Genomic DNA, 13,461 nt, shown 5'->3' with positions numbered 1-13,461 from the left:
TAGAGAAGGCCTGGAAGGGGAAAGAGAAACTGCAGTTTGGGCAAATCTCTTTCATTTGTAGTTTCTTTCTTCTCTCAGACACCATGGCAGCTTGCTTCCTAAGGGGATTTCCTTGTCGGGGAAGACATGAAACCCATTGCATTTGGCTGAGCATCCTGTTTAACGAAAGCAATGAATCATGTCAGTGAGGGAGGTCTAGAGAACTGAGCCAGGGAAGGCGGGACAGGGGTTTCTGCTGGCCTCAGGCTTGGTCCCCTTTATGATCACAGTACAGTGGGAAAAGCAAAGGTTTCATGGGATGTGCCCTAGAGAGCCCAGAGGGAAGCTGGGGGGTGCATCTCGCATTCAAACCCAGCTTACCTCTGCCTTAAGTGGGACCCTGGGTCCTGTGTATGCAGAAGGGCCAGCCTCTCTTCATCATACTATACAGATTGGTGGCCTGAGAGAGATTCAAGTAAGGTCCCAGATTCTCTCTTGCACTCATTTGTTGCTAATGGAAAGTGCTCCTATTGGAGAAGCACTTCACATTAGCAAAACGGTCTTCTCATTATGACTGCCTCTACAGTAGGCTCATTTTATAGGTATTTACCCCTGTGGAAATGTGTCCTCGGGAGGAAGACAGGGACTGATCAGGATAGCTTGCCAACTTCATACTTTGCATGGGCCTAACTCTGCAATCAAGCACCAATGGGAATAAATAATTTTGCCACTAAATTGTAATGTGTCTAAGACTCTCATCACACTCTAAGCTTTGGCATTCCAATCTGTAAAGTGGGGATAATAATGCTTACCTAATGGGGCCATTGCCAGGGTGAAAGGAGATTGCAGATGTGAATGCCCTGGATAACTGTAGTGTGCAGTGTGGGTGGTGGGGGCTATTCTTGCATACAATCTGCTGCCTCTCAGGCCTCAGGCTAATCAGGCCTGGCTAGGTTAGATCCACGGGTCTTCCCTGAACTTTCTATCCCCTCCCACTACACATCCCCATGCCCTTCCCCAGCATCCTTTTATGTTCATCCTGATATCATACTGTTGGCACCATTAAGCCTTAACCTTTCTTTTTAAGAAACAATAGTTATGTGGACTGAGAGATGACAGGCACACAGACCTATGATCTTTATACAAAGAGACACATTAAATAAATACCTATTTACATTATAGACAAATAATGTAGTCAGTGTACTCAGGAGTGGCTGGGTAAGAACGGGCTTGTCTGTACTTTCCTGGCTGATTGAGTGCTCTCATCAAAGTCCCCACAACATTTTCCAAACAGAGTCAATCTGGGAAAACACCACCTGCTTGGATCCAAATTAGACAAGTGTCTCAAGGAAAAGCCGTATCAGCACTTTCTCCTTTGAGGTTCATGTTTTAACAGTGAAAGGGAAATATTTGGTAAATTTAAATGAATTTATTTTTATGAACCTCCAATGCAAAGACTGTATGCTCCAGAGCGGTGGAAACTAAGCTGGACTATGTGAGATTTTGGAGCAGTTGGGACTGTCTGTAGGACTCTCAAGCTCTGCCTGTGTTACTGGCCCACTGATCTGGAAGGCTCACCTCCAGATCGCTCTTTTTCCTGGTCTCAGTTTTTCTCTCTTGCATGACGTGGTACATCAAATAAAACTTTGAGAAAGTGCAATTAATTAATTTATAGTCTGTTTCTCATTCCCTATTAGATGAAATGTTTTAAGAAAAAATACACAGCATAAGTTTTTTAATACATCTTGATAGTTTTAATTTCAAGCATCTCTTGAGAATACAACTTCCAAATCAACTTACATTTAAGTTTGAGGGATCTTTGGAGAATGTTGGCCTAGATTTTGCTTGGGAGAGGTTACATCAAGGGAAAGAATCACCACAGACAAAGAAAACACAGCCCTGGTCAGGGTACAGCTAGTGTGCAGTTTGCCTGAAGCAAGAGTCCATGAAGGGAAGGTAATTAGGAGCAGACTAAGGAAGTTGAGTTTTGCTCTGCTGGCAGTGGAGAACCAAAGAGGTTTTCAAGCAAGAGAGTAAAAATCAGATGAATTCACAGAGTAACAAAGTCTCTTTATCTTGAATTGTCTTTTCCTTGCCCACAATACATCTGGATGTTGTTCTTTTTTTTTTTTTTTTAATTTATTATTTTTTTTATTTTTTGAAATGCAGAAATATTTATTTTGGTTTCCTTTATTCTTTTTGGAAATTCTGTTTTGGTTTATTAAAAACATAGAAATAGCTAACACTTAAAGCAAACATTCAAAACCCCAAGGTGACAAATTACTGACTTTTTGTGCAATTAAGAATACATATATGAAGTTAGGCTACCAAATAGTGTTATTATAATGACAATTCTTTAGTGCAAGCCCTGTTGTGCTTGTATATAATACATGTACTCTCACATACCCCAAAACAGCTGTTTTAAATGTATAAATGACAGCTTAATTCAGTCAAATGTGGCAAAGACTCACAATAAAGTGAAATGCTGTTAATTTCCCAAATTAACTTAAAAAAATCCCTTGAAAAGTTAATCCCAGGAAATGAACTTTCCAGATTTCTACATCTTAGAATTTTGGCTTGTCAAACACATTTCATAGAAATCAGGTAGCATTATAAGAACATTTGTTTATTATTGTCCATTTCAGTAAGTACCCAAGTATATTTACTCCCTTAATATCTTTAAAGAAATGCTTGCCTGAGAGTTTATTTTTTGGGGAAAAAGGCAAGTTAATCCCAACATGATCTTTTGGTATGAAAACCACATTAAAAATCCGTTGGCCATTACACAGAGTGAGTGGTTCAGTGAAGATAAAGTAGACAGTTATTCAGGCATCACAGTTGAGCATGACTGATCCAGGTATCTCTTTCTTGAAATGCTTGTCTTCACTGTAGAATCTAAGGCAGATTTTTAAATAACTCCTGAAAAAGGATGGAGCAGGGGAATCAGACCTGCAGAACAAAGTCCAAGAGCATTCTGCCATGAATGAGAATCCATGCGCTCTGATGAGCACCCATTTGCCAGAGGCTCCATATCTGCATGGTTCTGAGCTGGATCTGCCCTTCTGCTTACTGGAAACTTCAAGTTCCAACAGAAACCACAGGGACTGGAGAAGAACATGAATTTCATAACCCTTATGAATCAGAAGGGTTTTGTGAGTGCCTGTGAGAAGGGGCAGTAGCAGGGATTTAAAAAAAAATCTCTGGTCCACTTGTGAGGACAGCCAGGACAGTTGTTCTTATTTTTAAAGGGCACACTTCCCTCCAGTGCGCTGTACTCTTCAGAGCAGCAGACAGCTGCAGAATTTGCAGCAAGTAGCAGACATCTCAGAGATAGCAAAGTCCTAACCCCTTGGTTAGAAAAACAGGGAGACAGAAGATTTGAAACCCACCTTTTTAACTGAGGAAGTCTCAAATAACTGAGCACATTTATAGTTTCCCCTTTACAATTTTTAAGGCTCATTTTGGAAAGTGTGTATTACCATAAACATGGTCTGCAACATGAGGTGACTGTAAGGCAGTGTTCCATTTCCTCTAACATTCCTATGAGAAGAACCCCGAATAGACAAGTCAAACACAAATGCTTCCTTCCCTACACTTGCTGTATTCAAAATTACCAACATGAAGGCCATCAGCAGGAGAAGAGATTGTGGAGCTGTGCCATTTCCTCTGAGCTTTCTTCCTCACACTAAACCTTGATAGTGGAATAAAGTTCATCTATCTGCGACCTGAAATAGTTCCACAGCTCTGGCCTTTTCTTCTTCATTGTTGGAGTCAGAAGGCCATTGTAGATAGAAAACAATTCAGGGTGCAGTGCGATGCCTTTGACCTGTTCAAATGGTTTTAGACCAGAATCCTTCCCAAGTCTCACATGTCTTCAAGGATAGCGTTTCTGACATCCTTATTTCTGCACAGTTCCTCAAAGGACCCATCAAATCCTCTCTTTTGGGCCCAGGAACATAATGTCTTGATATCTGGTACCACAATTGCAATGAGAAATGCCTGCAAGCTTTCTCCGTGGACAAACACCTGAGCAACAGGCTCACTTCGCAGGTAGATATTTTCAGCCTTTTCAGGTGCTATGTACTCTCCTTGTGCCAGCTTAAATATGTGCTTTTTCCTGTCAGTAATCTTCAAGGTGCCATTTGGTAACCATTTTCCAATGTCCCCTGTGTGTAACCAGCCGTCTTTGTCCAAAGCTTCTGCTGTTTTTGCTGGGTCCTTCAAGTAGCCCTGAAATACATTTGGCCCTTTCACACATACCTCGCCCTCGCCCTTGGCAGCGATGTAATTCATTTCTTCCACATCAACAAGTTTTATCAAATTGCAAGGCATCGGGGCCCCAACATGACCTGCGGTCCAGTGTCCAGGCACGGTCAGGCAGCACCCGGCAGTGCACTCGGTCTGTCCATAGCCTTCATAAAACCGACAGCCCAGGGCTGCTCTGAGGAACGTCAGCACAGTGGCAGACACCGGTGCCGCTCCTGCGACCATCAGCCGGACTCTTCCGTCCAGGCTCGACTGTATTTTGTGGAAGATCAGCTTGTCCCACAGGCTGTTGTTTCTGATGCTGCTGCTGTGAAGTTCTGCTTCTTTCCTCTTGTAGGCAAAGTCCAAGAGCCATCGCTTCAGTGTGGTGTTTGCTTGTCCGAAAATTCGGTCAAACATCCGGTTCAGCAGTCTCGGAACCACAGGGAAGACGAGGTTGAAGAACCTTGAGGTCATCCATAAGCAGCCTGATATCTCCTTGGAAAAATCCGATTTTAGCTCCATGACACAGCCTTACACACTCTACAACTCTCTCAAACATATGGGCGAGAGGCAAGAAAGTTATCAATATCATCTGGGCAAGGAATGACTGTATTCTGTCATTTTCACAAAAGCTGAACAATCACTCACTACATTTCGATGAGTGATCAGTGCTCCTTTGGGGTTGCCTGTAAGTCCCACTTGTGAAACAAACCACTGCAAGATCTTCGGGTGCTGGAGGCTTGGGCTTCTGTCTGTCAGCTCTTCCCAGGTCCTCCATTGCCTTCATGCTGATGACTTCCACCCCACACTTCTTGCCTTGTTCCACCAGTTCACTGCCGTAGGCATCCATGAGAACTATGATTTTAAGGCCTGGTGTTATTTTCAACACCCTCCAGTAAGAGTTTGGCCTTCTCTGGCTTGTCAACAAAAACCAGAGAGAGTTCAGCTTTGTTGACTATGTACGTGATGGCTTCAGATCCAAGGGTATCATAAAGTAGAACAATCACCATCGAATAAGCAAAGCATCCTTGTTCAATAATCACCCACTCTGGTCTATTTTGAGCAAAGATGCCAACAAACTGATCTGGGGCGGCCTTGAAACCCTCCTGGAGCAGTGCTGAGCCTATGCACTCCAATAATTCTGCAACCTGCTTGTATAAAAGCCATTCATGGGGTTGGTCTGGTTTCTGAGAGCCTAAACAGGGGCCATTATTTGACACATGTATTTCCCTCTGGAAACCTTCGTATAATGTTGTGACATCCTTATAGAAATACACCAAGGGCTCATCACTGTCAAGTAGTGTGGATCTTCGAGCACCACCACTACCCGCCACTTCCACCAACTGCATGGAGAGGTCACATGGTGGCTTCAGGGCTTTGGGTCTCGTGGCATACCAGAAAGTGGTGAGTGCTGCAAAAGCTGCGAAGCCCATAAGCGTGTTGGTCGGAAGAGTGCGCACATACTGTCGGAAGTCAACCAGCTCTGGCATTCGAGAATACCGGAACAACTCATGGGCTTGCATTGTCCTGTGTTGATAGTTCTCTAAGCTGAATTCTCCTCCGTGGGCGGGCCGCTCCACCGCCGGCTGTCACTGCAGCCCACTCCCTCTGGAAGTTGTTCTTGAATTGGCCTCTGCTGAAAAACTGAACCCATGGATGACAATGTATTCCATCACTGTCTTCTCAAGGCCTGCTATAAGGTATCTCTGCTTCCACAGTACAATTGCTACTAGACTCCTAGAATCCCAAAACAAAAGGAGATGCTTCTGGGAAGTGGCGATGAACTGTCATGCCACATCACTACATTCCACTAGAAAGAAGGCTCTAAGGCTCTTCATGTGATAAAGATGCAAGTGGCTTGCAAATCAACCAGTCCAATACAAATGAGAAAATTGAGGCCCAGAGAATAATTCATCCAACACTTCCATTATCATTCATAGGCTATTGTTATAAGCTTTATGCTGAGCACTGGGGATACATAAAAATAAGACAGCATCCCTGTCCTCGAGGAGCTTATAGTCTGGTAGAAGAGAGGAACACATAAACAGAAATAAAGTATCTCAAGAGGCATTTAGAATTAGAATAAGCGATTGCTACAATGGCATTCAGCTCCAAGTTTCTCCAGGGATCACAACTTATTCCACCACTGTCTTTTGAGTCTGCGATAGGGTGGCTCTGCCTTCACAGTACAAGAGCTGATAGACTCCTTGTATCCCAGTAAGTATGTATCCTCATGTCTATAACAAAGCAGGAGGCTTTAGTGGGTGATAAATGGATTTGGGTATTATGGAAAAATAAGAAAGAAATGCTTGACACAAACTGAGGATCACCGAAGGCTTCCCAGAACTGGTTAGTGGCCAGCCTCCAGGGGGCCCCATTGATTCTCGCCTCCTGGATTCATGCCCTTGTGTAATTCTCTCCCACACTGAACCTTGGCAGGCCTGTGTGACCAATACAGTATGGTGGAGGGGTTGGTAGAGGTGACAAATGGCACTTGAGTTTCAGTTTAATTTCTTGGGTCACCCCGGGGGAAAGCAGCCCCCTATCTTAAAAATACCCAAGATGAGGTCCCTGTGGAAAGGAACTGAGGCCTCCTGCCCACAGTCAACATCAGCTCTCCAGCCAAGTGAACGAGCTGCCTTAGGAGTGTGTCCTGCAGTCCCAGTTAAGCCTCAGCCGATCACACTCCTGACTGACGTCTGACTACCACCTCATGAGCTAGCACCAAATTCCTGATTCATGGAAACAGTGAGAGAAAAGAAATGATTGTTACTGTTTCAAGCCATTAAGTATTAGAGTAGTTTCTTACACAGCAATAAATAAGAAACCTAGCACCTGTATTAAAAACACAAGTCTTCTGTTATGCAACCCAGTAATCTCTCAACTGTATTCACTTTAGCACTCTGTCAACATTTTTTTCTGATACCAAAAACTAATCAAATAATTTTTATTAACCTACATAAAGAGTTTGACTGCCTATGATTCAATACATATGATTTAATAAAATAAGTTAATTTTGAAAATTAAAGAGTAATTTGAAAAAAGGCTTATAGAGTTAAGCAGAATATTCTTTTTCTTTCCAATTCTATTCAGTATGAAAGAAGTGGCATTCTTTCTTCAGTTCCCTTCTTTATATGATGGCATTTTGGCAAGAGAATTTCTTTTCTGTGTGGTAGCATTTCTGAAATAGTTATATGTGGGTTTGTTGTTTGTTTGTTTTCAAAATAGTAGGTTTACAAAAAAAGATCTCTGTTTCAGTTTGCAAAATAATCTACTTCAGCAGGAACCTAGGATGGTCTTGTCAGTGGTTTTAAACACAACAGATTTTTAGTACCAGCAACTTTATTCTCAGACTAATTCAGTGTGGGAGAGTTCACCAAAAATAGATGACAAGAATGAAATCTGTGTAGATAGAAAACTGCTTCTAATAGGTGTAAATCCCATTTAAGCAGATGCAGGTGTGCAAGCCAATTAGCGAAAATGGAACCTGGAGAACAGAGAGAACTGGTCCCCAGGGTCCCCTGGGAGTAGTGGGTTTTAGTCACAGCCTGTGTGAGGAACACAACTGAGATTTAGGAGATTATTAGAAACTATTAGCACCTTGTCAACTACAGGAGTCAAGAGGCCTCTTGCTTTAAACCTTGAACTGTAGTTTTCCACTTTCTTCCTAAGACTGCGAAGACACAGTTGGTGGTTATATGGAGCAACTCTGCTGGCTGAATTCTCACTTTAGAGAGCTCTTTGGATTATAGCAGGAGGCACAGTTCAGCAAGCATACTGTCCCTCACTTTAATTCTCCTGTTTCTAAGTCTTCTGGTTAGCAAATTACTCTTCCAAAGAGATCTCTTCACTCTGATGCCCTGCACCACCCACCTGCCCTTCTCCAGTGCCCTGGATAAATTCAAAGGGACATTTTAGGAGTGAGGAACGCTGGTTGGAGGTGCCAGACCCAGACAACTTTCCATTCTCCTGTCTACACTGAAGTACTGTGCAGTGGAGGCAGGTACATGGGCTCTGATTTAAATGAAGACGCCATCACTTACCATCTGGGTTAAATGAACAGATGATTTAACCTCTTTGGAGCTAGTTTTTAATCATAATGCATTTCTTACCATGTTATTATGCTTAAATTTTAAAAATAAGGCTGGGCACAGTGGCTCACGCCTGTAATCCCAGCACTTTGGGAGGCCAAGGTGGGTGGATCACCTGAGGTCAGAAGTTCAAGACCAGCCTGGCCAACATGGTGAAACCCTGTTTCTACTAATAAAAAATTAGCCAGGTGTGGTGGCACATGCCTGTAATCCCAGATACTCAAGAGGCTGAGGCAGGAGAATCACTTGAACCTGGGAGGTGAAGGTTGCAGTGAACTGAGATAGCACTGTTGCACTCCAGCCTGGGTGACAGAAGTGAAACTCTTGTCTCCAAAATAATAATAGTAATAATGATAAAACAATAGCTTCCAGTTATTGAGCACTTGCTGTGTGCTAGGCATTATTGTAAGTGCTTTATGAATATTCACTTATTTAATCCTTAAAACAACCTTATGAAGTATCCACTTTCATCCTCCTTGTTTTACTGAAAAGACAACCCAGGCACAGAGAGTAACTTTCCCATGGTCACAGAGTTAACAAGGATCACAGTGAGGCATCCCAGACAGTCTGACCTGCATCCATGATCTTAATATTGAACTGTAATGGCTTTGTGGAGGTATCAGGCATTAATAATAATTTAGGGTGTTATTGTTCAGCATGTTTTCCCCAAGTTGCAAGCTGGTATCAAATTCTGGGCCCTGCTGCCATTGCCATCATTGGAATGTTGGGGCCCAACCACCAGCCCCCACCATTAACTGATGGTAGTTACAACTTCCTTCAAGTACCACATCTTAAATTACATTTCTGGCTCCATTGAGCATATTTCCTGAAGCCACCTAGAAGATTTAGGCACTTGTCACTTGATGTCAGCCAAGCAAGGACTCTAACTCAGAGACAAGCAGGCAAAAAGCCAAGCTCTCACCCTGGTCATCTGCAGCTGTTATCAATAAAGCCAGTTGCAGAGGATGTGGAAGTCGGCAGACACACTTGCATCTAAGGGCTGAACACAATGCTGTCAGCTGGAAACACAGCCATTGCTCTCGGGTAATTCCTAATTTCCTATCAAAAATAAACAAAAAGCACCCCCTACTGAATTTCCCACTTGGCTTCTCTGCTTGGCAGCCAGTCCCTAATGCCTATCACCTAAGACAGCAAAAATATTAGGCTAGGCTGCTGGACTAGAACAAAAAGGATGGGAAAGGCCATCTCTTCCCTGACCTCTGATCCGCTAAGCGACTGATCTTGTGGGAATCCAGATGGATGAGGGTTCTGGGGGCTGGAAGGTAAGGGGCCAGCATGTGCAGTGAGGGAGGACTAAGCAGAAGACAAAAGAAGGAAAGAACACTGAGTGAGCAGAGTGGAGAAGTTCAAGACCCCTTCCTGTTAGTGGTCTCCCTGTATCTTGCTGGAAGTCCAGGCCCACCCAGGGCCCGCTGAGCAAGTCTGTCTTTGGGTAAGGGCAAACCCTGACAGGCTGACGGGACAGAGGTTACAGAGAGATTCTGGCTGAGCATCTAGAGGCTGCTCTCTGTGGGATTAAAGATGGACGGCCCAGCTTGTGGCTGAGCCTGGAAGCCTCTCCACAGCACAGCCCTTTGACTTTGTGCTGTAATGCCTGTGTCCATGGGAAAGAACGTCTTAGTGAACGTGCTAACTTTCCTAGGCTGGATGCCACACACACCTAGCCATTGTGGTTGGCATTTGGTGTCACCATGAGCGACTTCCTGGGTGACAAGATACCTACCTGAATTGACTTGACTTTTCTCCCCAAATGAAAATGCCTTCCTGTTGTGATTTTGTGCCATCACGTCTCAAATTTGGGCTGGCATTTTGGAGGCTCTTTTCTTTTTCTTTCTTTTTCTTTGAGACAGTTTTACTCTGTCGCCCAGGCTGGAGTGCAGTGGCATGATCTCGGCTCACTGCAATCTCTGCCTCCCAGATTCAAGCAATTCTCCTTCCTCAGCCTCCCGAGTAGCTGGGATTACAGGCATGTGCCACCATGCCTGGCTAATTTTTTGTATTTTTTAGTAGAGATCGGGTTTCACCATGTTGGCCAGGCTGGTCTCGAACTTCTGACCTCAAGTGATCCACCTGCCTCGGCCTCCCAAAGTGCTAGGATTACAGGTGTGAGCCACCACACCCAGTCAGCTCTTTTCTTTTTCCATGTACTGTGCTCATTTTTTAGGCATATTCCATCCCCTTAGGGCAGGACTGAGTACATAATTTTCAGGGTCCAGTGCGCAATGAACATGCAGGAAGGGCCTCATTCAAAAGTTAATAGGAATTGCAAGATGGCAGTCGCAGAGCATTAAACCAGGCGCAGGACCCTTCTAGCTCAGGGCCCTGCATGGGTTCTAAGAGGCTACATTTCTGTAGGCAAGGTTAACTGGGTCAAAGATGACATCGTATACATTTTTGGTCATTTTTAATTTTAGAATATTTTAGTACTGTTTTTAACAATCAACATATAAAGATTTTAACCAGTCATTACTAGTTCTTTTTTAAATATAGAGGACCTTAAATTTGGGAGATATGAATATCTAGGCATCCCTTTTATTAACACTTAACTGATTCTAATACTTAACATAACCCTAATTTTCTCCCATCATTGAGTAACACTGTGTTTTCCATCTCACAGTCCTCCGTGGCTCTGAAATGTCTCCTCTTAACTGGTGTAGGGGTCGCCTAAGGATGTGGCAGCTATCATGAAACCATGCTGCCCAGAGAGGACCATTTCCCCAGGGAAGGGAAGTTTATCTCCCATTTGTACAGCTAGAAACCCAGGCAGCAGAACCTGGGAGATTAACACCGACAGCACAGAGGAAGAAAGACGTTTAATATTGTCCAGCAAGTCAAGGTGGGAATTCCAGGAGATGAGAGGCAGTGCCAGGTACCTTTCCACCGGTTGCTTGGGTGGGGACAGGGAAACATATCCTCAGAGGACTGAGGCCGAGGTTTTGCCCCCTGCTCTTCCCACGGCTCCCCTTCTCTGGACCTGGCTCCTAGGTTATCCTTTGTTCACCGGATGGTCCTAACTAAAGTTGCCAGATTCAGCTAATAATACATACAAAATTCAAATTTAACTGGATAGGCTGTATTTTATCTGCCACCCCCAGTCCTAACCCTGCCACCCCTCACCCCACCCTGTCTTGGCTGACTCAGGACTGGCTTCTTCATGACTGTAACTGCACCCAGACCAGTGCTCTCCCCACCAGCGTCTCCCACCAGGCTTTCTTGGACTTAGCTGCTGCCCTGCCCTGCCCTGCCCTGCCCTGCCCTGCCCTGCCCTGCCCTCTGATGGGGACTTCACAGACAAGCTGTTAACCACCATGGAAGATGTCAGTGCCAGGCGAATACTCATCTCCAACCTGTGGTCAGCTCTGCCGGGGCCTCTGTGCATTCCTTCCCAGTGCAGCTCATCCTTGGCACTGAGACCCGTGGCAGGGGAGGGCGGAGCATAGGCTTGGCTCCATCACCAGCCTGCAAGGTAGGCCCAGAATGCATTGAGGTGGTGATTGTGGCTTGGGAATGCTTGTTAGACAAATTCTTCTCTTCAATTTCATTTCATTTTAAATTTCCCTTTCTGGAAATTAGCATGAAAAGTATTGAGTGTCAGCAATGTGCACATTTCTTGGTGATATGTTATTTAATCCTCATAACATACTCACCTCATAATACTATGACGTGAGTAATATTGTCCCTACCTTGCAGATAAAAAGACTAAGGTGCCACCATCTTCCTACTGGTAGATTTCAAAGCTTGAATTAAACTCCGGTCTTCTAAATACAAGCTCAGGGGCTGGGTGCAGTGGCTTACCTCTGTAACCCCAGCACTTTGAGAGGAGGCCAAGGCAGGAGGATTGGTTCAAGCCAGGAGTTCAAGATCAGCCAGGCAGCAAAGCACGACCCCGTCTCTACAAAAAAAAATTAAAAATAAGCCTGGCATGGTTGTGCTTGCCTGTCCTAGCTACTTGTGAGGTCGAGATGGGAGGATCACCTGAGCCCAGGATTTTGAGATTATAGTGAGCTATGATTGTGCTACTGCACTCTAGCCTGGGTGACAAAGCAAGAGCCCGTCTTAAAAAAAAAATCCAAGCCCATGCTCTGTTATTGCACAGTTTCATCACTGGCCATCCAAGCAGAAACTGTTGAATAATGAATTGTTCATACCTCACTCTTTGTCCAATCTCATCCTTATGTCCTTATGATTTTGCCACTGAAATGCCTCTCGATGTCACTGTATTGGCTTCCTAGGGCTGCTGTAACAAACAATCACAAACTGGGCGGCTTAAAACAACAGAAATTTATTCTTACAGTTTAGGAGGCCAAAGTCCAAAATCAAGAAGTCAGCAGGGTTACTTCCTTCTGGAAACTCCAAGGGGAGAAGCATCCTGTGCCTCTCTCTCTGCCTCTGGTGATTGCAGGCATCCTCGGCATTCCTTGGCTTGTAGCTGCATCGCTCCAGGCTCTGCCTCTGTTATCACATGGTTTCTTCCCTGTGTGTCTCTCTGTGTCTAGGTACATCTCTCTCTCCTGTCTCTTATATAGGCATCACTTTCTGGATTTAGGGCCCTCCCCAGTCCTCTGTGTCCTCATCTTAACTAATTACACCTGCAAAGACCCTATTTCCAAATAGGATCACATTCTGAGGTTCTGGGTGGACAGGAATTCTTGGGGGACACCATTCAACCCAGTACAACTGCTATTTCTCTAGTCTGGACTTTCACCATCACCACTGTTCCGCTTTGAGGCTTTCCCCTCTCCAGTTCATTCATTGCTCAAAAATGTGCTTTCTGAAAAGGAAATCTGACCACAGCACTCCACAACTTAAAAATGGTCACATGTCTAAATGGCTTCTAGCAGTGGTTCTCAAACTTGAGTGTGCAAAACGATCACCTGGAGAGCTTCTTAAAATTCAGGTTAGAGAGCCCCATCCCAGAGCTTCTGATTCAGTAGGCCCTGGGAGAAGCTGGAATCTGCATTTCAACATGCATAAGATGATTCTGATGTAGACAACTGTAAACCATATTTGGAGAAAGGTTTATAGGATAAAATACAAAAGCCTAACAGAACCCAGCACATAGAAAGCACTCGATGAAAGCTAACCATGGTGATTTTTTATTTTCACAGCTTTGCTCATTTTG

The 13,461-nt window shown here is 44.2% G+C and overlaps 1 protein-coding gene and 1 pseudogene across 1 annotated transcript in view; one reads left to right on the top strand and one right to left on the bottom strand.

Annotated features, from left to right (window-relative positions):
• The window catches only part of BCAR3 (BCAR3 adaptor protein, NSP family member), a 294,360-nt gene that overhangs the window by 90,062 nt on the left and 190,837 nt on the right, over positions 1-13,461 (top strand). The window lies entirely within an intron of this gene.
• On the bottom strand, positions 3,351-5,805 carry LOC105708316 (long-chain-fatty-acid--CoA ligase 1-like; annotated as a pseudogene).

This window comes from Aotus nancymaae, unplaced genomic scaffold (assembly GCF_030222135.1).
Source record: "Aotus nancymaae isolate 86718 unplaced genomic scaffold, 86718_ANA_hifiasm-v0.15.2.pri h1tg000122l, whole genome shotgun sequence".
NCBI lineage: Eukaryota > Metazoa > Chordata > Mammalia > Primates > Aotidae > Aotus > Aotus nancymaae.
This window is presented reverse-complemented; position numbering and strand designations above follow the sequence as displayed.